Genomic DNA, 21,022 nt, shown 5'->3' on the forward strand with positions numbered 1-21,022 from the left:
TCACAGACCCATTTTTATTACTATTTTTCCATTCTTCCTGTGCCACTATTTACATGCTGCAAACTCTACTCTCTCTGTTTGTATACAGTGAAAGTTGAAGGACTAGTTAAAAGAAATATTCTTCCTGTGTGATTATCTCATTTTATTTTACATCAGGTATTTGAAGAAGAAAAAAAAACCCTTTCAGCACAGAAAGTCAATTGAGATGTTTTTATAGGAGTGATTAATACTGATTCCTTTTCAATATGGAAATCTTCTTCAATACTGACTGATACTATGCTTGAATTTGTTTATTTCATTAGCATTTCATACATGAAGGGTTTGTTTGAATGACCTTAGGAGAAATAAGATAATTTGTACTGGACTTTGATTTATACTTGAATAAAAAAAGATCCTCAGGTTGTAATTCTCTTAAAATGTTAAGTCATTAAAAAAAATGAAAAAGGTACTCTGAGAGGTAGTATATGCTAACTTAGTGAATGAGAAATTATCTTCTTATGTAGGTATAATAAAACATTACTTTTTATTTTTGTAACTAAGTGTGAATTCAATAGAATCAGAAAAAGAAACAAAGAAACAGAGGTTTAAACCTACATAATTTGACTTCTGTGCACAGTTATTAGACAGTATATCTCACATTTGGAGAGCCTCCTTATTATTTTTGAAATAAATATATATTTCTTCATGGAATCATAGAATGATCTGGGTTGGAAGGCACCTTAACAATCATATGGTTCCATCACTCCTGCCATGGGCAGGGGCACCTCCCACTAGACCAGGTTGCTCAAAGCCCCATCTGGCCTGGTCTAAAAAACTTCCAGGGAGGATGCATCCACAACTTCTCTGGGCAACCTGTTCCACTGTCTCACCACCCTCACTGAAGAATTTCTTCCTAATGTCTAATTTAAATCTGTCCTCTTCCAGTTAAAGCTGTTACCCCTGGTTCTGTCACTATTGCCCTTGTAAAAAGTCGCTCCCCAGGATTCGTGCAGACCCTTTTCAGGTTCTGGAAGGCCACTATTAGGTCTCCCCAGAGCCTTCTCCAGGCTGAACAACCCCAACCTCTCTTGGCCTGTCCTTGTTGCAGTTACAGTGGGGCTTGGTTGTCCAAGGAATAGCAAAGACCGAGACTGTGTGTTCCAGCCTGCACAGATGAATGAACACCAAATTAAATGTGGCACAATTGTGAGAAGAAAGAGGAGGAACTGATGTGTTTATACACTTCATATAAACTTTTTTTCTCTTTGACAACCTTTTTCCATACTGTCACTCAGTTCCTCTTGTTATTTTTTTAAAAGCCTCTTTTTTTGTTTGTTTTTTTTTTTTTGAATAATCATATGGCCTGTAGGCTAGTCAGCTCCTCCTAAAAAGTGTGTGAGAGAAGAGCATTCCATGAATGCCTTTTTCTCCTTTTATAGTGCTTTCTTAGAATGAAGATTCTGGAACAAATTAATTTATTTTAGAATTCCAGTTTCAATTTAAAAAGAGGGTCAGCAGGATCCTGCTTCCATTGCCACGTAAGAAAGATTTCAAACACTATCTCCATGCTTAAAAAGCAAACTAAAAAGAAGGAAAATTCATTGTGGTTGGGCTTTTGTATTGTGGGCGTTTTTTGTTTGTCTTTGTTTGTTTGTTTTTCAAAATTGACTTCTAGGAATTTGAGATTGGGGTTATCAGTGTTAAGCTTCTGTGAGAATCACTAAAATTTGGGGCATCTAAACAAAAGTTACTGTCTCGGTAAGTCATATTTCTGTGATTAAAAACATTAATATTTTTTAATATACAAAATGAAAAAGAAGTCGAATAAAAGTGTATTTATATATGTTTTTCATAGGAAAACAGTATTTGCATATAAAATGTATGAGGCAGTATGAAGATATTTGTTTATTTATGTACTTATTATGGATCAGATTCCTGCTTATTTCTTTTCTTGCTTTTTAGTAAACCAAATCTGTCATCCTAATTATATGCAAATTAAAAATACTTTCTTTTAAAAAAAGCAACTAAACAAGAAGCAAAAATGTAAAAGAAAAATGATCTAGTTTTTTTCCATTTCTGTAGTGGACCATCTGCATATCTGCATAGAAAGTGATAAAATGCATTTTAAAAAAAGAGCTCCTTCAAATCAGTGATGTACCTGGTTTAGTAAATCAGTTCACATAAAATGTGAAACCATTGTATATGGAATATTCTTCAAATGGGATTTTCTTTTTCTGCTGGAAGAGGAAAGAAATTAATAGTATGTGATTATATGTGTGGATCTCAAAGTACTGGGAAAAACAAAACCTGAGTTCGTTCTTCCCCTAGAATTGTGGGATTAAAATCAATAACTTGAGTGGCAAAAATTCGCTCTATGCTCACCCGACACTCTTGTGTAGGCAAGTTAGTGAAGAAATAGTTCTCTCCATAAACAATGACCACTGTGCCATTTTATGTTATCAGTCACACATAAAAGTGACTGTACCATTCTAGGCAAAACAGTGGCTTGAGTGCACAGAGCTTTGCCTTGGTGCAGGTAACAAACCAATAAAGACTTGTGGGTAATGATCATGGGGCAGACCAACCTGACTAATATAGTGGTAGATATTTCCTACAAATTGCATGTTCAAAAGAAGGAAGTGCATGAAGTCTCTGACCAGCGTGACTGTTAAATCATTGAAGAGTTTAACAGCCTCAGTATCTACTGGAAGGGCAACTTTACATGGCAGGCAAAATAAGAGGTACTTGTCACGTTCTGAAGACAGTATTCAGACACAGATGATCAGTGGGCCAGTAAGGTCAGTTGCTCTGCAAACAGATTTTTCAAAAACAAGAAGTGAAGGTCCCTGTTGGTCATAACTGCAGTGACCATGAAACCGTAGTTTAAAATTATGAAAAAAAGTTAACTTCTTTCTTAGCACTTCTTTAAGTTCCCTTCCAACCCAAGCCATTCTATCATTTTACAGTTCTATTAATGTACCCAGGTTTGTGGGACCGAGTGGACTCTTATCTGACTGAGGATGCTGAGGGACTTGACCAGTGTCACAATGACACTGCTCTGCCTTGTCTCTGAAAGGTTTTGGTGATAAGAAGAGATTCCTCTTGACTGGAAAAAGGTACACACCCATTTTCAAGAAGGAGCTGGTCAGCCTAACCTCAGTTCCTGGGCAAGTTACCACGTTTAGAAGCCATGTGTAAACATGTGAAAGGCAAGAAAGTGATTGTAGCAATTGATATAGATCACCTTTGCTTTTGCCTTTGCCCAAAGGCAAACCATGGCTGACCAACTTAACTGTCATCTGTGATGGCTGGGTCTGAAGAAAATGGGGATAGGTGTTCTTGGTTTTAGATACTTTCTTTTAGCAACACTTTCAATGCTTTCTCCCATATTATTACCATAGACAGATTTTTTGAGATACTGACTGCAAATAGTGACTGTAAAGTGAAAATTGGCTGTACCATCAAGGTCAGAGGATTGTGATAAGTGGTGCAAAATTCAGTTGAAGAACAGGGACTAGTGATTTCCCTCAAAGATTGCAGCCAGAGGAAGCATTGTTTTCATGTCTATATTCATGACCTGGAAAACGTGGTTGGCTGCAGTCTCAGGAAGATTGCAGAGGAACCTTGAAAGGACAAATGACCTGACAGAAACTGCATGAAATTCAAGAGAGGCAAATGCTAAGTCTTGCATCTAGGTTAGAATAATTTACCATGCAGCAGATATATGTTTGATGCCAGCAGGACAAAAGCATCTTTGCAGAAAAGGACATGAGCAGGTTTTGATAAGGCAAGTCATGCAGAGAAAGACAACTGCATTTTACAATGTATTAACAAGAAAGTAGCCAGCATGTTGAGGAAAGTAATTTTCCCCCTTTATTAGGCACTTGTGAGACTGTTCATGGAGTATTGCATCCAGTTTCAGTGCCTTGTGGCAGCAAAGACATGGATGTACTGGAGCAAATTCAAGGAGGATTTACTGATCTGGTCAGGAAACAAGTGCATGATGACTGCTGCAGTTGACATGCCATAGGGATGGGATGTCATCCAGATGGACTTGGACAAGCTGGAGAAGTGGACCCGTGTAAACCTGATGAGGTTTAAAAAGGTCAAGTGCGAGGTCCTGCACCTAGGTAAGGCAAACCATTATCAGTAGAGGCTGGGAGAAAATGTCATAGAATGTCAGGTTGGAAGGGACCTCAAAAATCATCTGGTCCAACCCTTCTAATATTATAGTTTATAGATGTCTCAGTAGCCTTTCGAGCTACTTCTTGTTACATAAGGATATCTTTCACAAAAATATCTTTTCTGCAATTTTATTAAAAGAACTCACATCTTTATTGGAAGTAAAACCAGGACCTTAATATTGCTCTGTCATTTCACTGCAGTATTTAAACAGAAATTAAAAAAAAAACCCACCAACCACAAAACCTGAAAGTGAGGCTGCAGTGAGTATTCTTAGTTATTAAGAAGCAGTAGAAGCATGTTGTGCTCTTATGATAAATATCTGAATATCTGAAGATATGAAAAAATAAAATCCCAGTGGTAATTATGGCTGACTTAGATTTTAAAGAAGAGGGGGTTTTTTGGTTGTTTGGTTTGGTTTTTATTTTATTTTGTTTTTAAAATCCACTGAACTGAAAAGTGTGCTCTCATCTGGACAAAATATTCCAGTTCTATTAATTTGCCAAGAAGTCTGGGCTCTAACAAAACATGTAAATACAAACCAGAGATCTACAACTCTATGAAGAGTGAAATGCTTATTGTAAGTTTTGGGAACACCTCTGTTTAACTGTAGTTGCTACACTGCACTTCATCTCCATCCATTCACAGTTATACAAATTCCACTTTTCTTTCAGTGTGCATGAAATACAGAGGCAGTGGTGCATGCTTACGTTGTGTCAGCACAGGAGTATAAACATTGATGCCAACTAAGAAAAGGAAAAATATTTATAGAATTTTATTGATATTAATAAAAAAGTAGTGGAAACATACATTTTTACATATGGTTAACTCCAGCATCAACAGCATCCTAATAAACCTTATGGGGCTTGACTGTCAAAACTAAAGCCAGGGACATATTGATAGCTGTGTTGTTGCTATTTTCACCTAAAGCTGGACTAAAGGAGGTGACCCTTCTTTGAGATTTATTGTAAGACACTGCTGCAGGACAGAGGATCAGACTGTAACTATAATTTTACTTCCCATTAGCTGTCATTTGGAAATCTGCTGGAAAGATGTCTTATTCACAGATTTCTTTATAAAAGGGCCTAAAATTACATGTTTGTGCACACTTAGTTGACAAGTCCATGAAAATCATAACGCAGAGGAGGAGAAATAAATACTTTGAAGTCCATGAAACTTCCCTCTATGAGTGAATGGAATTTTTCTTAGAATATAACCCCTGTGGGATAAATATAATATAAATGTAGATGAAACAAGAAATAGTTGTGTAATTACATGTATTAAAGGACTAGTCTAATATAAAGCAGCATGTGATAATTATTTTTTACACTTTTTCCATATTCTTTAATTTTCATTTGCTTTATTTTACGTAAAGCATTTGCAAGTAACTGACTTTCAGACAAAACATTCAGAATGTGGTGCACCCAAGAATCCTCTAATAACTTCTTATGAAGTGGTTGTGTCACAAATACTAAACTTGATTAATTGACTCAACACATTTGTAGTGACTGTTGTCAGCTGGGGAAGGAGTTAGTTGATTTTGGGGGGAATTTTGAGATTGGCAGCTGATACTCTTAATATGCTATGTTGGTTACATCCTCTGTGAACTGGTAACCCCTCAATCTTCTGCAAGAAGAAGGTGAAATTCTCTTGCTCAGTGATTCCAGCCACAGATGCCAAAATCCAGCTGTAAAAATCCAAGGCAATTATCCTTGAGTTGTACAGAGGAAAGTAGGTCCATCTCTGACAGGGATGTAAGCTGGGGGAAAGGAATGGGTTTTGGGATCAGAGGGGATTATATTTGTGGAGGAAATGGTAAATGCCTTTCATATCTGCCTCATGCAGGAAATCTAAAGTTTGTTTATTCCATTGAGCTATGTCCTCATACTTGATTATATGTATGTATATAAGCCATAGAATGTACAATGATTTTCACTGATCATTATGGAATGACACCCAGACTCCAAAAGAAGATAGATCAGGCGCTCTGTTTCATTTTGTTCAGGACTGAAGGTGAACTGAAGGTAGACATAACATTTTCAGCCAGTAAGCAGGTGACAAATGATCTGTTATTCCCCCACTACTTTGCCAGGGGAAGATAAAAAGAGAAATAAAGGAGAGAGACTTTAAGATTGAAAAAAAAAACCAAAACAAACCCAAACTAGAATAGGTTTAATGAAGTTATGGTTATAATGGTGAATTACATACAAATACATACAGATATTTTAAATATGGAAACTTCCATCCTCAGTCAGTAATTGTTTCCCAACCAGGAAAGTCCAGACTGGACTCAGCAGCATATAGGGTTGTCTGCGTGCAGCATCCCAGTAGCAGTCAACAGAAGCATTAGAGCAGCCACAGCTTTCCTGTTCTGGGAAAGAGGGAAGGTGACATGTCCTGGTGCATGATGTTCTCAAGTGAGAAAACAGGGTGCAAGAACATCATCAGCACAAGATAAAATAACAAAACTGTCCCAACCCATACAGAAGCGAGCCCTCTTAGGAACCATTTTATACTGAGCACCTTGTGAGGGAATGCTGTGATTGTCCCATTTGGGTCAACTGACCCATCCTCTCCTCCCCATAGGCACAGCTGCTCCCCCCCACATTCTGACTGCCTCATCCACTGCCTGGCAGCAGGTGGGGTCTAAGTTGTCTAAGGTCATTATGGCCACAGGGAAATTTTATCCTGGTACTCTCAAACCAGGACAGTAGATTATGAAGACCAAAGAGGAATAACAGTTCCTGCCTGTAATTTACAAATCAATGGACTATTTTTATTTCTGTATTGCTGCATGATATAAACAACTAGAAAATGAATGTATTTTATGGGATAGATTGTGTATTTTCATTTTTTAAGAAACCCTAACAAACAAAACCAAAACAAAAACCAATGTGCATTAATTATTAGGGCTACTTGTGTAATTATCTCTCTTCTGAGGGCCATGTCCATTGTCATGGAAAAGTAACTATTTTTTTGTGTATTTTTTCTACTATTCCTCCTTACTGGCTTTGGTCAACACTGTGACTTTTTGTTATGAATTATCAAAGTAATAATTTAAGACCCTTTTTCAGGAAATGTCTTGAGCAAAAGCAGTACATTTGTGTGGTCTTTCAGAAAACTGTTGCTGCATTATAACCTATACTGGAAGGTTAACTTCCAAGGGTGCAGATTCAAACTGAAATCCCATTTGTATCTCACTTGAAACTGGATGTTCAGATAAAAAGAAAATGTTGAAGTGTTGGCACTGTTCTTCGTCCTGACTTGCACACTGTTTATATATGAACAGCATAGGGCATGTCCATCACAAAGAAAAAGGATGTGGGGTTTTTTTTCCCTTTTTTCCCCTCTATCTTTTAGTTTAATTGTCTTGGATAATTCTTGGTGTGCAGGAGAATCTCAAAGTTTTCAGAACAACTGGGAAGCCCAAACTTCCTGATTGCGCTGAATGTTCCATTGCAAGAAAACTGTCTTTCGTATTTAGCAAATGAAATTAAATTATTTCAAAATCAGAGAGGTATTAAAAACCATTATGCTGGAAGAATTATGTCAACTGTTTCCTTTGAATCCTCAGAAATTTTAATTTTTATGTTAATATTTTAAACCATAATTTTCTTCCCTTTCCTTTTGTTGATTACATCTCCCTTCTGGATGATTTATTAAAGCTCTAGTCAGAAAAACAGTGGCAAATTCACACCTCCAGGCAGCATTTTGAAGTGAGCGCCTCATAATCTTGCATGATTGCCTGGCTGTCTCACTTGTGTCATTCTTTGGGCTTAGTCATACATCATGAAAAACTAAGTGGAAGAGAAGCATGAAGAGTATTTAGCTGAATTTTTTGTATATATGGTGACCCTGGAGAAAGAGGGAAGTAGGTTCTGGATGATGGTTTTGAACTTACATATATATCTCTGTGACACTGAGAGCAGAGTCTTTCCATGTTCAGAATGTGACTGAAGGCACCTACACATTGTTGGCAGCAGAACTTTTTAGAATGTAAATGTAACCAATCTTGCTGACATGATGATTGTCTTTTATTCCCACTAGAATTTCAAAAAGACTGATGAATGATGCTTTCTGAGGAATATAAAAAAGAAAATATTTTGTTCCACTTAATGATCTGCAGCACAAGCTTTTACCAGAAATTATATACAGGAATAAATTAGCTTTATTTCAAAAGAATAAATAGGAATCGACATCAGAAAAATCCTTTTGCCATGCAAATAGAGGATTAGCAAAGATACTTAAATTTGGATTTTCTGAAATAGTTATTATTGTCACTATAAATCACATTCCTCAAAGACACTTATAGGCAGGGCAAAAATCATAATTTAGAAAAAACAACCAACCCATATTGTTAAGAAAAGATACTTGCTAACTCTTTACATAATTGTATTCTATGTATTCATTTTGGGTTTTCACAGGGTTTTTATTCATAGGCTTTCTCCCAGTACATCAATAAAAAAAAGGAGGAATAGGGGAAATGTAGGCCCACTGGTGAATAAGGCAGATGCCCTAGTGGCCAAAGACACAGGAAAGGTGGAGTTATGAAATACCTTCTTTTCTTCGGTATTCACTGCAAAAGCCAATCCTCTTGAATCCCAGACATGGAGGTAAAAGATAAGGTCTGTAGAGAGGAAGACTTTCCCTTGGTAGAGGAGGACCAGGCTAGAGGCCACTTTGCCAAACTGGACATCCATAAATCCATGGGTCCTGATGGGATGCATCCATGAGTTCTGAGAGAGGTGGCAAATGTTATTGCTAGGCCACTCTCCATCATCTTTGAGAGGTCATGGAGAACAAGAGAGGTGCTTGAGGACTGGAAGAGAGCTAATGTCACTCCAGTCTTCAAAAAGGGCAAAAAGGAAGAGCCAGGGATCTACGAGACCATTAGTCTCACCTCTGTTCCTGGTAAGGTGTTGAAAAACTTTATTCTGGATGTCATCACAAAACATGTGGAAGCAAAGAATGTTGCTGGGAGAAGTCAGCATGGATTCACACAAGGGAAATCATGCTTGACCAACCTTATTGCCTTCTATGACATCGTTCATGTCTGGGTAGTTGAAGGGAGAGCAGTGGATGTTAACTATTGTGACTTCAGCAAAGCTTTTTGGTACTGTCTGCCATGCCGTCCTCATTAGGAAACTTAAGAAGTGTGGGCTAGATGAGTGGACAGTGAGGTCTGATTGAGAGCTGGCAGTATGAGAATGGTGATCAATGGAGCAGGGTTGAGTTGGAAGCTTGTAGCCAGCCACGTCCCCCAGGGGTTGATACTTGGTTTTGTCTTGTTTAACATGTTCATCAATAACCTAGACGAGGGGACAGAGTGTATGGTCAACAAGTTCACTGATGATACAAAACTGTGAGGGGTGGCTGATACTCAGGAGGGTTGTGCTGCCATCCAGCATGACCTGGACAAGTTGGAGAGCTGGGCAGAGAAGAACCTAATGAGGTTCAACAAGACCAAGTGTAGACCCCTGCATCTGGGGAGGAAGCATCCCAAGCACCTTATATAGGTTAGGGGGGACCTGCTGGAAAGCAGTGCTGAAGAGAAGGATCTGGGAGTCCTGGTGAATAGTAAATTATCTATGAGCCAGCAGTGTGCCCTTTGCCAAGAAGGCCAATGGAATCCTGGGTTGCGTAAAGAAGACCATGGCCAGTAGGTCAAGAGAGGTCATTCTCCCCATCTACTCTGCCTTGGTGAGGCCACAGCTGGAATACTGCATCCATATCTGGGCTCCCCGGTTCAAGAGAGACAGGGAACTACTGAAGAGAGTCCAGCGGAGGGTGAGAAAGATGACTGGGGGACTGGAGCATCTCTCTTATCAGTGAACAGCTGGGACTTTTTAGCCTGGCTGAGAAGGCTGAGAGGAGACCTAATTAATGTCTACAAGTATCTAACGGGTGGGTGCAAGGAGGATGGTGCCAGACTTTTCTCAGTAGTCCCCAGTGAGGGGAAGAGGGGCAATGGGCACAGGCTGGAACATAGGAAGTTTCATTTAAATTTAAGAAAAACTTCTTTACTATGAGTATGACAAGGTACTGGAACAGGCTGCCCAGGGATGTTGTGGAGTCCCCTTCTCTGGAGCTATTAAAAACCCACCTGGATGCAGTTCTGTTCTAGGTGATCCTGCTTTAGTGAGAGAGTTGGACTAGATGATCTCTAGGGGTCTCTTCCAACTCTTAACAATTCTGTGACTCTGGTGAAAAAAAAGATGGTTTTTTTTTAATGCTTTAATACTAGGGGCATCTTCATTCATTACTTGCAAAAGTAGGGTGTGTTGTATAGTCATAATCTTATCTGTTGTGACTGTTTGGGATGTAATCTTGGTCAGCTATCTGTACAACATTGAAATTAATGTGGTCTATTTCAAGTGGAGACCTATGTTTTCATTTTGAGTTTCCAGAACCAAAGAAAGAAATCCCTAGAAACAGTAGTTTGTCCAATTACAGTAAAGTTTTATGGTTTCATCCTATTATATACTGCAAACATGTAAACAAACCTCAATGCGGAATCTGTCAGTTTTACTCCAATAAAGCTAGAAATGTAAATGTATACTTGAGATCCCTCCACCAATTGTCCTGCTTCCATTTGCCCTGTAATATCAACTTTCTGTGTGTATCCTCCTCTACAGCCCCAAGGGGGCTGAAAGAGATTTGTTGGGGTTCTTGTTAAGCTATTCCAGGATCCAATTTATAGATTTTCTGTTTTTGAGTAAGGAATATTTTGTTAACCAGTTGCCAGTAATCAAATTCAACCCAATAAAAGAAGATAAAATTCAAGTACTAGCATTTATCTATAGCTTTTACATTAGAGGACACAGTTTAAAATATTAATAGGCTCAATAGATGAAGTGAAGTTAAGCTTGCTGCATAAGCCTGGTGTCAAATTATCTGTTTCTCTCTTATTGTGCTGATTTAATGTTCATCCTATGAAGATAGTAGTCAGAGTTTCACTCTTTCTGCTTGCCTTAAACCTCAACTTACACTTGCTCAGAAGCTTTTATAAGATAATTTAGGAAGCACACTTGGTAGCTTCCTACATTACATTGTGCAAGGTCTTTCATCAGATGTTAACATTCTATAGCAATAAGTACTTTAAAATTGTTCATGATACCAAGATTTCTGTAGGATAACTGAATGGTAACTTAGAACATTTGACTGAGACCATATATAGAGCATACTGAAATAATCCATTTAGAATTTTTTCCCCTCCCTCAACATAATGTGGAAATATACCAGCAGGAGCACCAGAAACAGCAGCAAGTGTTCATAATGTATGAAAATGTGTAAAAAAGTTTGTAAAGAAACTGCAAGTTTGTGTATTTTTATTTGCACTACCGCTGAGTAATTTCTTCCTGCACAGCACTAAGATGTTTGATTCTGCAGAATTTACACAGGCACATTGGAACATTTACGTTTGGTTACTGACTAACTGTATTATTAACTATGAAGTCTGTTCACTTTTCTCTTTGTAAGTGCAAGATTTTCTAGAAGCTCTAACATCTGTGGGGAAATCATTCACTTCAGCCATACAGTGCATTTTTCACTAAGGGTTTGCACCATCAGAACAAGGCTTTCCCTCTGCAGGTAGGTTGCACATTTAGTTAACAACATCCGTATCAAGAGAGTGCACAGTTCTCTGCACTTGTCCCAGTGAATTAGGCCTTACATATTTATCTACATGAATGATCTGTCATTGGTGTGGACATATTCCTTCCCAGATGCAGTACTTCATGTTTCTTCTTGTTAAACTTCCCTAGATTCCTCTCTGTCATTTTCTCAGTCCTCTTGAAGTCTCTCTGATCACACCTATCTGGTGCATCAGCCTCACCCTCAAACTTTTCTAACCAATACTTCATCAACTTGTATATGAGGATGTTACAGGTGACTGTAAAAATCCTCCCTAGAGCTGAAGTAAACAACATCCACCACTCCCCCTTCATCCATCTCATTACTGAAAACAATTAGGTTGGTTAGCCATGATTTTCCCTTCATAAATGCATGCTGACTACTCCTGGTCATTTTGTTGTCCTTCTTGCCTCAGAAAATAATTTCCAGGATTAGATGCTCTGTCACTATCCCAGTGATTGAGGTGAGGTTCACCATCTTGTAGTTTCCTGGATCCTTCTTCTTGTCTTACTTGAAGATAGGAGTCACGTTTTTTTTTTTCTTCCAGTCTTCACAACAATCCCTTGCAATGCCACAGGCTTGGGGAGGAGTGGCTGGAAAGGTGCCAGGCAGAGAAGGACATGGGGGTGATGGTCGACAGCCACCTGAATATGAGCCAGCAGTGTGCCCAGGTGGACAAGAGAGCCAACAGCATCCTGGCTTGTATCAGGAATAGAATGGACAGTAGAAGAAGGGAAGTGATTGTGCCCCTGTACTCGGCACAAATGAGGCTGCACCTCCAGTACTATGTTCACTTCTGGGTCCCTCAGAACGAGAAAGACATCAAGTTTCTGTTGGAGTTAGTTCAGAGAAGGGCAACCAAGCTGGTGAAAGGTCTGGAGAAGTCCTATGAGGAGAGGCTGAGGCAATCGGGAATATGTAGTTTGGGTTACAGGAGACTGAAAGAAGAGCCTTATTGCTCTTCTCTCAAGTGAACAATGATAGGACTATTGGAAATGGCATGAAGTTGCACCAGCAAAAGTTTAAGCTAGATAAAAGGAAGAATTTCTTTGCTGAGAGAGCAGTTAAATGTTGGAATGGACTGCCGAGGGAAGTGGTACTGTCCCTGGAAGTACTTAAAATCCATGTAGATGAGGCAATTCAGGATGTGCTGTAGTGGGCAAGATGATACAGATATTGATACACATATTTTATTTATTTTACTGGAGGGAGGAACGTTGACTGTTGAACACGGTGATCTTAGAGGTCCTTTCCAACTGTGAAAATTCTGTGATTCTGTTATTCAGGAATCTATCCTGATTGCCACAAGCTTCAAAGGTAGTTAAGTGGCCTCCGAGTGACATCAGCTCCGTCAGTACTTGTAGGAGCTCCATGGATTTATGTATATCCAGGTTTTTTATCAGTTCCCTTACCTGGTTCTCTGCCATCTTACTCCTTATTTTGACACTGTCCTTAAGGGGGAAGACTCGAGTACTTCGAGTCAAAATGCTTAATCAGAGACATGTTTTGCCCGATTCATCTGGTTTAATTTTTTTGAACCTTTGCCTGAGTTCACATCAGGTTGTTGTAGACCAGAGCTTTTCCAGATGCTGTGCAATTTACATCTACAGAGTTCAGAGTCTGTCTACACCATGTGTTCATACCCCAGTATTATAGCAGGAAGTACCAAAATGCGAGTGAGTTTCAATATTCCTGAATTTCTGTATGTTGAATGCAAACAAATCCAGGAAGTTACAAGCTCACTTTCCCTGGATTAGGGGTTTCTCTCCTGGATCCAAGAATTTAGAAATACTGACGTCAGGTGACAGCTGTTTCACATTATTGAACTCATTTTGTTTGCTCTGTTTTCTTGGTGACTAAAGACTGCTGAAAAGGAAGTTAAGTGGCTTATCAGCTAATTATTTTTCTGTATTTCTTGAACTTCACCAATAATATATTCTGATAAGTATTAAGTTAACGTTGGTTACGTTTAAACCTCAGTTGCAATTTCTAAAAACAAACATTTGCTTAGTAAAGAGATGCCCTGAAATTATTTGTATTTATTCTTTTGTACTTTAGATGTTCTTTATTTCTCCCCAGCCAGCAGAGGAGAAAAGCTGTTGCACTAAAATGCCTGATTTCATTCTGCTCTTGCACATGTAATCCATTTGCTCAGTGGGATTCCAGCTAAATTTAGAAACATGAACAGTGCACTGGGGAATGCACACACCTAACAGAGATCTGGAGCTTTCAACCTTAAGCTTTGCTAATGTCAAATGAAGTCAGCGATCTGCATCTCTGGCAAGAATTAGAGAAAAGCAGAAAACAGCCACACTCCAAACGTTATTGATAATACCTGTCCTATTATTTTAAATTGTTGTCTGTTGTATTTGCTTCAAGACATAGAAGGTAGTGCTGAATTTCTTTTCTTAATCTTCCAGGAGCTTTTCTGTTGACACAGCTGGAATATGAATTGAAAACATAGCTGCTTGCTCTGATCAGAAATGTTTAGCAGTTTACAAAACGAAGTTCTGTATGTTCTTCTCTGTACAATGAGTTTTAGTGTGCCCCTACTATAAGCCCACTACAATTGCTAGACACACATTAGGGATGAAACCTCACACAGTTCAATTAAAGGCTTTGATTACACACTCTCTGTTTTGCCTAATGATTGCTCAAAGGAGCAATTGGTCAGGACGGTTTTTAATTTACTTTTTTTCTTAACGTTTAAATCACAAGTGAAAGGAGTAACTGTATACAGTGTTGGTTCCTCCCTGGTAATAATAACCACAGTACAATGGCAGAGGTGACTTTAGAAATAATTTAGCCATTTCAGAACCAGCATTTCAGCACTTTAATTTGATTCCCAGAAGTTGTTTCCTAAACATTTGCTCTATCAGTCACTGTCAGGACTAATGAATATATAAGTGGCCTTTCCTTAACTAGGACAGAAAATACTTCTGTTAATTAAATTGTTTTCTTTTTATTGTGCCCACATTTCATAAATATTTCAGACTTCCAGAGGACTGTCAAGGGTCATTCTGTTAGCAGAGATTATTATTATGTGTATTGTAATTGGATTTGTGATGCTACACTGTAATTTTCTGCAAAACAACTGGTAAAATATTAATAATGGTACAAGCAGATCATTATTCTTCTTTAAGAACTATTGGAAGTTGTAATGTTATGAGGGGCATTTGTAGGAATGCAGAGCATTCACTAGCTTCTAAGAGGTTTGAAACAAGACAATTGGCTATTGAAGTCACTTAATAGAGTTTTTATGTCTTCCTGAGAATAATATTGATAGTGGTAGAGATATGTTTCTGCAGTTTAATTTTTAGTCTTAATTATATTAATGTCAATAAAACTCTTACACAACAGAGATGATGCAGGATGAGGAAGGCAAGCTTGAGAACTGACAGGAATAAGCAATGTTAATGGGTTAGTATGCAAATAGACCCAATATATTTGGTGTTACAACAGTGTCTACTAGAAACCATGGAGCACATTTTCATCTTTAAAAAATAGATAAATCCCAGACCCCAACCTAAATAACCTGCAGGAATTACCCGACTGTTTACAAACAGAGTTATGTACTCATGTCTTTTGTTACCACTATGGGTAGCTGAATGTGTCTGAATTTGATTTAAATGGTTGTAGTTGCAGTAACTCTGATGGAATTTGTTATGCTTTTGTTATGAGTTAGAGCTCAATGACGTGAATACATTCTTTCTATTTTTTTTTTTTCCAATTCTATCTCAGTTGTTAAAAAATAAATTTTCTGTACTGAACTGCTAAAGAAAGAGGAAGTTACTTAGTTTAAAAGTTGTTTAAAAATATTCATTCATTTATATACAAGTTATAACTTGCTGCAGCCTTTTTATATCACCTTGTGTATTTCTATACTGTACTTTTCCATACAAATATTTAAATACATGCTCCATTTAAGGGTTGCCATGAAATTAATTGGATTGAACCAGCAGGGGAAAGTGAGCAAGGGAAGAATTTCAGACAGGCAACCATTCAGGCAGGTACTGCTCGATGTTTCTGTGGAATAAGGAGTCTTGTATATAGTAGCATTCCCTGTGATCTCATAGAAAAACTGGTTTGTACCCTCATGGCCTTGCTGTGCCTCTTCTGCTTTTCTGTTACTGGTTTGCAATCTCCTTCCCCTTTATCCCCCCAAGTTGTAAAAAAGAGGGTAGAAAATTATTTTGCCCTTTCTATTCCTGATCTTTCTTCCTAGGTCTCTTCTGTAAAGTTTGTAGTGGTACTATTTTATTTTTTGTGGATTGGCCTTGGGAACCAGAAGAGTAGAACCTAGCAGTATCCTAGTTTGTCACCATCCCCCTCCACCCCATAGCATTGTCTTCTGACTCCTATTACATTTTCATTCTGCAGGACTTGAGCACACACAGAAATGCCTAGCAGAGTAGCTGTACTGGCAGGTGTCATTCTGGAGATGAGAGAGATTAAATTAATGTGAAATGGGTGAGGAAGGGAGATTATATAGCGTTTGACACAGTACTCTCTCGTCAGACAAGAATAATTATTTTTTTATTACAGGGTTTCTTATCTATAACTGGGGATTTACTGCAGTGCAAGAATATAAATTATAGTAGCACAAATAAAAAAAGCCAAACGACAAACTATTATTCCTCAAGAAACAGAAAAAAAATATATTTTCTTGATAAAAAATTAATTGTAGCATTAGTAAGTTTAAAAGTATTACTAAGGATTTTGTTGAAAAGCTAAGTTGAAAGCTAAGGTATACACTATATATATTTTTTAAAAACCTATTTCATGTTCAGAAACAGCTGTCTTGTACTCTTGCAGGTTGCTTGGTGTCATGGGGAATTTCAATATTAGGCGGCCACAAGTACAGAATTTCTCTGCTCCCATTTCTGCACTGTCTGGGCATTGCTAGACGATGGCTGGGGCAGGATGTGCTTGTGGAGGAGTGTGATACACTTCAATTTTCAGTACAGTGCTCATGTTCACCCCTGCTCATGGTCATGGTCAACACTGCAGGATTGGGGCAGAGCCTGTTCAGTGCTCTCAGCTGCTCTACCCCAGCCCAGCTCCCTCACTGCAGTCGATGCCTCCTCCTGCTGAGGGGCTGCTCCCACTTCTCCATGGCTTTATGGCTGGGTGGCTAGGAGGGGTCTCACTGATCCTGTCACCTCTTTGACTTTCTCACATGTTCAGAGCCAATGCTCTCATGGGACACCTCCCACGAGACCAGGTTGCTCAAGCCCCATCCAGCCTGACACTGAACGCTTCCAGGGAGGGAGCATCCACAGCTTCCCTGAGCAACCTGTTCCAGTGTCTCACCACCCTCGCAGTGAAGAATTTCTTCTTAACATCTAATCTAAATATACCCTCTTTCGGCTTGAAACCATCCCCCCCTCTGACTGAATAGCTTATAAAAAGTCCCTCTCCATATTTTCTGTAGTGTCCTGCCCCATAGGCATTGGAAGGATATAAAGCTGGTAGCCGTTCATCTGTTTGTCACCTATGTGGACCTACACATAGAATGATAGATGTTGTCCAGACCTCATTTTATCCAAGTAGTGCTTTCAAGCAGGTTTTACACCATGACATTTGGAATGCCTCGTTTTGTTTTTTTTTTTTTCTATTTGTAAGATGGAAATAATGGGTGTTTTCATTCAGAGAATATTTTTCTTTAAAAATACATTTGTAATCCATTTTCACCTGTGTAGTACAGGGGCTGTGTTCTAGCCACTGTAGCGAGGACTGCATGGGGTGGGCATGCACAGTGCAACGTGGAATCTCTCAGCATCACAACCCACTGCTATTTTTGAATAACAGAAATAGACAACAGTTTTGAAATAGGCAGTGGTCATTTAAAAGCTATGTCTGTTGTTGAAAAGCTGTGTGAGAAAGATCACTGAGCTTCCTTTTAGAGAGAAAATTGCTCTTAACTCATATTTTAGTTGTTACGAGTTTTACATACGTTGTGAAGCAGAAGCAGAACTGTTTAATGTGGTGACATCTCCAACATGCATTAGGTCGGAAATGACTGTTTAAACTTTAATTTTCTAAGATGCTATCTGCTGACTTCTAAATGAGACTTACTCTAAATGAGGCTTACTGTAAATTGTAAATGCTTCATCATGCTAGCTTTACAGGAATAATTCCAGTACATTTGATTTGTGCTAGAATTGCAATTATTGATAATGTTGAATTGCCACTGGTAGCACTGTTCTACTTGCTGATACTGATACCTTTGGGAAATGTTAAGTAAGCAGCAGCTACCATGTACTTCAGAAAAAGTTTCTTACAGCTGCCTTCTTTTAACTGCATTTTCTCCAACAAAAATTTGCAGCTTTTGCATTAAAAAATCAAAAGCTTATTCCAAGAAGTTTAATTGCCTGTTGAAGAGGAAACATATTTGGCCTTGAAAATAAATAAATAAATAAAATAAAATTTAAAAAAGAAGTGTCAAAATAATGTGCTGGCAGGCACAAACCCTGTTCAATTCTTTTTTGCAGTAGACAAATGCACAAGGCATGAAGAAAAATTTATTCAGTGTTGAAATATTCATGGTCCACAGTATGATAAAAATATAAAATTGAGCTAATATGAAGATGACAGATTTGCTTTTTTATATGCTTGTTTATATGTATGTATTTTTAATATAATTGCTTCTTGTGGCTTTTTTCTTTATTGCCTAAAAATGCTAACAGTATGCACTGCCACAGTGTTCTTGTAAAGGAATTCTTAGCTTTTAAGAGAAAGTGTTTAAAGTGTTAACACCATTGTTACACTGCTTTTGATTTCAGATGAAAGAGGTTTGGTTTTTTTGTTTTTTTTCAAATAAAATATCCTTTTTTCAGTTCCTTGAATTCTGATGTGTGGGGTGTTATGTTTTTTGTTTCCCAGCAGCGAAAGTGGCAGAAGGTTTGATTTTACGTCATTTGACAACGGAGGAGTGGAGAAGTGCCCTGTAACTGCTAAACAGTAAGTGCCTGTTTTACCTGCTATGTTAGCCACAGAAGTAAGGAGGATTTTCACATGGGTTGGTATGAAATTTTTATGATACTGAAAAGTGTACCCATATGTAAGTCTATATTTTCTGAAACTGAAATGCTTTAAAAAAAAACCAAAAAACAAGCGATCTACTTCGATGTAATTATGGATCAGGTCATGAACAGTGTTGAGGTATACAGCGTAAATTATTGAAAGCTGAAACTGAGAAGTACACTAAGTGACATTCTGTTAAATTGATTTGGATACTAAGTAATTTTAAATATTTAATATAGAAAGCCTCTAAAAATAGAGGGTGCAGTTTGGATGTGTGCACACAACTCTGCCCTTGGAAACTAGGAACTAATTGAATAAAGACATGCCTGTCAGCTGTATGTGCATGCTACTAAAAACGCCACTCTGTTTTACACTATAAATGACTGTCAGAATTATTTGCAGCATGCTTGTCTGTTAACTCCAGTGCTGTTTTGAATCACATCAGATTAAAATTTCCTTTTCAAAATGCAGGTGTTAACTGCTTCCTATTTCTCCCCAGGAGAAAATATCTCTGTAGCAAAAAGTAATGTATACTAATGGATTATACAGGGCAGATTTGGATGCGAGAAACTAAACTGGAATGCTAATGTATGAAGCTCACACTCAGAAATGTAAAAATTTTTAGACTTATTTGCAAGTGCATTTAGTGCTTCTGATGTTGTTTGAGGACAGTCACACAGGAAAAATATTTAAGCTCTGCACCTAATATACTATATCTTTAGAACCTTCACTGCTTCGGAAAACTAGTTTAAAATGAAATTTTTGCTTCTCTTAGAAATGAAAATATGAAAGCAACTGAAGCAGAAGTTCATAGTACTAGGTTGTAGTTGTAATAGCCTAGTGATTATGAACATTACTTTAATATATTGTAGTGTTTTCTGTTAATACATGTGTGCAGGAAAGGAAAATGCCATAAGATATTTCAGACTCCAGGGAGAAGCTGCTCCGTGCAGATTTTTGAACACACAGAATCTTGATCCTTTTAAAGAAGAAAACAATAGTTTTGGGTGCAAAGGAATGGTGTCATGTTTTAGTGGACTAGGACTACCTGGAAGGTGCATAGAAGTTTTTTGATGTGGCACATAGATTGTGGCAGCTGGCACGTAGATTGGACCTTGTCAAACCAATCTGGTAGCTCATTGCTACCCCAGACAAAACTCCCAGCTGTGTTCTTCCCTCCTTTGTGGTACTATGTCTGATGCTCACTCACCCTTTAGAAGCCAGTTCAGTACAATAACCAGAGAAAGACTCACTGTTTTTTATCTATTAAATGGGCTAGATTGAAGAGACATGGTGGAGCACGAGAAGAAAACCAGAGGAAGTGGACTGCATATTTTGGTAGCTCTGTAGTGGTAGAGGAAATAATCTATCTTGCCAAGCCACAACCTTCCTCCATCCATGCAGTTTTGATTCATTACCTCTGTCTCTGAGGGACTGCACACAGTCTCCTGCCATATCCTTGGACTTTGGGTAGAACTAACTTCAAGTGCTGAATAATGAACGCTTGTTTGCTAGAAAGCAAGGAAAGAAATGAGAAAGTAAGCTAATTGATAAATTACACAAACCATAAGGGTTGTAGGCTGAGAGTGGAAAATTACATTTAAAAATAAATATTATATATTTTAGGAGTAATTGTACAATAATATAGGCAACCTCCTGCAGTTGATAGATGTACCACTTGACAAGTGATCTCAAAACAAGTTGCCATGGGAATATAATTGCATTACTGTATTAGAAATCGAAGCCAAGACAGACAGCAGTCATTGAACTGTAAGAATGATAGAAGTAAAAATAAAAACTTTCAATAAAATATTTGAAAGAATTGTGAAGAATATAAGACCTCTAAAGTCTTTGCCTGTATTTTGGGGACAGTAAGATAGCTGATAACCTTATTGTCAGACATAGTGATTCTGATCCTAAGTTACTAATACAAATCCTATCTAGTCCAGCAGGATCAGAAGAGTACTACCTAATGATTTTTCTATGCAGCTGGCACTTTAATTCTCATTACAGATTTTTATGGAAGACATAGAAAGTAGTACATCAGACATAGAAAGTACTTGTAGAAATGCAGGATGTTTTCTCCTGGTTATCCAGGAAGACTTTTTCAGGACAGAACTACAACATGTGTGAGTGAGCTTGTGTCAGGAATAAAGAAGGATTACATTGGCATAAGCTGTCTGGGGTCTTGCCTATGCATATG

The 21,022-nt window shown here is 38.1% G+C and overlaps 1 protein-coding gene across 1 annotated transcript in view; it reads left to right on the top strand.

Annotated features, from left to right (window-relative positions):
• CDH18 (cadherin 18) overlaps window positions 1-21,022 on the top strand; it is a 234,778-nt gene that overhangs the window by 35,729 nt on the left and 178,027 nt on the right. Inside the window, exon 3 of the mRNA XM_071736638.1 lies at window positions 18,679-18,756. The gene's annotated coding sequence lies outside the window, so the exon portion shown is untranslated. The remainder of the gene's footprint in view (window positions 1-18,678; window positions 18,757-21,022) is intronic.

Source organism: Heliangelus exortis, chromosome 2, assembly GCF_036169615.1.
Source record: "Heliangelus exortis chromosome 2, bHelExo1.hap1, whole genome shotgun sequence".
Lineage (NCBI taxonomy): Eukaryota > Metazoa > Chordata > Aves > Apodiformes > Trochilidae > Heliangelus > Heliangelus exortis.